The sequence below is a fragment of the Vombatus ursinus genome, unplaced genomic scaffold, assembly GCF_900497805.2.
Source record: "Vombatus ursinus unplaced genomic scaffold, bare-nosed wombat genome assembly UNPS02010193.1, whole genome shotgun sequence".
In the NCBI taxonomy this organism is placed as follows: Eukaryota; Metazoa; Chordata; class Mammalia; order Diprotodontia; family Vombatidae; genus Vombatus; species Vombatus ursinus.
Window position 1 is genome coordinate 8,573,071 of NW_020949971.1, and position 3,688 is coordinate 8,576,758.

The 3,688-nt window shown below is 41.0% G+C and overlaps 1 protein-coding gene across 1 annotated transcript in view; it reads right to left on the bottom strand.

Annotated features, from left to right (window-relative positions):
* TRPC3 (transient receptor potential cation channel subfamily C member 3) overlaps positions 1-3,688 on the bottom strand; it is an 80,090-nt gene that overhangs the window by 29,823 nt on the left and 46,579 nt on the right. The window lies entirely within an intron of this gene.

Genomic DNA, 3,688 nt, shown 5'->3' on the forward strand with positions numbered 1-3,688 from the left:
GAGAGAGAGAGAGAGAGAGAGAGAGAGAGAGAGAGAGAGAGAGAGAGAGAGAGAGAGAGAAGAGAAGAAAGAAAGTAATCCATCCCTCCAAACATAGGATTGGTAATATCCAAACACTAGCTACTGAAGGAGGCCCTAGAAATAGGGATGCTGCAACACTCCAGGTATTCAAAGACAATGTGGTGTAGTGCAGGCATTAGACACAGGAAGGAATGGGTTCAAGTCCCGCCATATTAACTGTGAGACCCTAGGTAAGTCACTTAACCCCTCCGTGTCCTCAGGCAACTTTCTAAGACTGTAAGTTGTCAATCTTCATCTATAGAAGGAGTTTCCACACATGAAATTCCCAATGCCCATGAAATCCCAGGTCTAGACCACATCCAAACCTGAAATGTTATTGTTCCCATTTTATAGATGAGAGAACTGTGGGACTCAGAGAGTTGAGGTTAATGAGCTTGCATTCAACTTAGAGCTGGCAGGTGTGGAAGGTAGTATCTGAATTATTTCCTATTTATCCTGTATATGGCTTCCCTATACATATGTGTTTGCTTGATCTTTCCTCCATTAGACTGTAAGATCCTTGAGGGCAGGGACTACTTTTTGCTTCTTTTTTGTATCCCCAGAGCTTAGCACAGTGCCTAGTACACAGCAGGCACTGAATAAATATTTGTTGACTGATTAACTGATGACTAATTAAGGATGGCAAACATTCTTACTCTTAAAAATACTCAACCTCCAAGCCTCGCCCTCCTAATTTCAGCTTCACTAGCAGGGTTGAGGGAAAAGAGATCGATTGCCTTACCTGTACATATTAATAACTCACATGAGAGAAATTATTTCTCTATTGTATTAATAACTAATTATTGAATCAGGACCAAGGTTTTTCCCCTTTTCTACTTCATCATCCAGAACTCAACCAGTGTGGGAAATCTTGGGCAAATGCTTACCCAGGCTAAGATTTAATCAGACAGTAAAATAAATTCTAAATTTAGGCTAAAGAAAGGATTCCTGCTCATTGTATTTACTAAGACAGGTTTGGGAAAATATGGATTCTTCCTTTTGTCAGACAGATGACATGGAAATTAATTGATAAGTCTCTTTGACCAAGATTTGGGTGATTCAAGTCACGTACTGGCAATACCCTCATAGTAACAGGGCCCACCTCTCATTATAATATTGTTAACCAATCAGAGTTGATTGCCACATTCAGGTGCACCAGCTCTTCCAAGGGTATATAAACTGTAAGTCTACCGCCATGAGGGGTCTTTGGCATTCGAGAGTGCCACTGACCTCTTTTTATTAATAACCATGCTAGCCTTATTAATAAAATGATTAAATTATCCAGAAACTATGTCTCTTGAACTTTTTAAATGTCACACACATGTTCTTAGTGTGATAAGATTTACAAAGCACTTCCCCACAACCCTGTGACAAAATTAGTGCATCACCCCCATTTTATAGATGAGTAAACTGAGGCTCAGGGAGGTGACATGTATTTCCCATGGTCACAAAGCTGATCACTATCAGAGCCAGCACATGAATCTCCGGACTCAGAGATCAGCCTTCTTCCATCAGTCTATGCCGCTTCAATATAGAGCCCTCAATTTCTGAAGATGACATGTAATGGCCCTTATTATCCCTGCAGGATGGCTAAGCAGACCAATGGGGTGCAGCAGGCATGGGTATGGGCTGCTCTGGCTTGCGGCTGTAGGCGCTGGTTGCTATTTTCGGGTCTATGGCTTGACCTAACAGAGCCACCTCATTCCTCATGATTAGAAGCTATGTAGGACTGTCTGAAAGTTTACAATAATCCATTCCTCATTTGTTCCACTTTCTGAGGGTCAGGTGGCTCTTCTCCTTGCCAAGGCCAACCCGTCATTCCCGATGATGTCACCCCCTCCCATTTTCTCCAGGAGCCGACACTTTTTCAATAATTTCCTGCCTCTCCCTCATCTTCAGCATCTATCTACAAGCTCCTTCCCTGGGGCTTCCCTTAGCCTTCTCTCATCCTAAAAACCCAACAAACCCACACTTCTCTTAGTTCAAAGAACCTAAGCTTTTGAAGAAATGCACAAGATCAACAATCATGTAAAAACATGGTCTAAATCATTAATAGTAAGAAGAATGAGAATTAAAACACCCCTAAATTTTTACTCCACACCTTGTAAATGGGCCAAGATGATAAAGGACAGTGTAGAAGGTTGAAGAATGATCCTGACGTTGTACCCTACATGGGTGTCAATTGCATCCACAACCATGCCAAACCACACCCCCATCCCAAATCCTTCTACTTGACTCTACCTTGTTTCATTTCTCTCACTAATTAATCACTTAGCTCTGAGCTCCCCCTCTTGCCTCCAGCTTAAAAATATCACATTAAATAAACTGGAAAAATCTCTTTTTCCATAAACTTAGTAGCTTAAAACTGTACCAAGACTCCTGGGCCACCGCGTTTGGATACAATTCCCTAATCTTTTAGGCTTAAATAAATGACAGTTACTGGCTGTATAATTTCTTAACAATGAACAGACAATGAAACAAAGATATAAGTAATTAGTTGCAGTGTACTACCTAAAAGAAAGATCAGAGCCAAAGTCACTTCTATGTATCACTGCAATGGCTGACCTCTTTAATGCTAGGAAACAGCTTCACAAGTGAGCTCTCTCAAGATACCAACCAAAGTCTCTCAGAAATACCCCCCCCCCCCCAAAAAAAAGGAATTGAATTTAGTCTCTCAGGAAAGTTCTCTTGCTAGTTTTGTCTCTCTGTACCTTGGACAGTGTCATAGGTAACCCTCCGGAATAAAAATTAAATTCTTAGTTTCCCCACAGTCTTTAAAGAAAGCACTCAATCTACCTTTCTGAGATTACCATTGTTTCTTAGAGGCACAGTTAACAGTATACTCTACGGGACAGGCATCAAAGCTGGCATCACAAAGCCTGGTGGTACTTTTATATCAAGTCAGTTATGGAGGGGCTGTGGGAAGCTAGGCATCCAAATACATTGTTGTTATATTCTGAAATGATGAGAAACAACTGTAGAAAAGTCAGCAAACTGTTCATATCCTTTGACTTTGTAGATTTTTTTTAAAAAAGCAACAATAAAATTTAAAACAACAAACCTTCCACTTGAACTGCCATCCCCTCAAGCTATTTTCCAATATTACTTCTCCCTTTCATTGCAACAATCCTAGAAAAGTAGTCTTCTCTCTACCAACTTCTTACATCCCATTCTCTTACAATCTGGTTTCCAATCCTGCCACCCTGCTGAAATTGCTTTAAGTTAGCAATGATCTCTACCGAGATGATTCCCACGTCTATACCAGTTGAGGATCTCCACCCTCCATTGCCAAATGTCTGGTGGGCATCTCCACCTGGATATCCCAGCAAAGAAAAGTTTCAAAATGGACCTCATTTTCCTCCCTAAACCCACTTCTCTTTCAAACTCCTATTAGGTTTGAGGGAAAAAATAGCCTTCTAGTCATCCATATTTGTAACCTTGGAGTCATCACTACGTCCTCCTTTGCCCTCATTCTTTAGGTTCAATCAGTTGATTCTATCTTCCCAACAGGTTATATCAGTGCCCTTCTCTCCACTCACACAGCCACACCCTCATCTAGGCCATTATAACTTTTTATCCAGCCTACTGTAATGTAAAACCCTTCTAACTGATTCTCCTACCTCCAGCC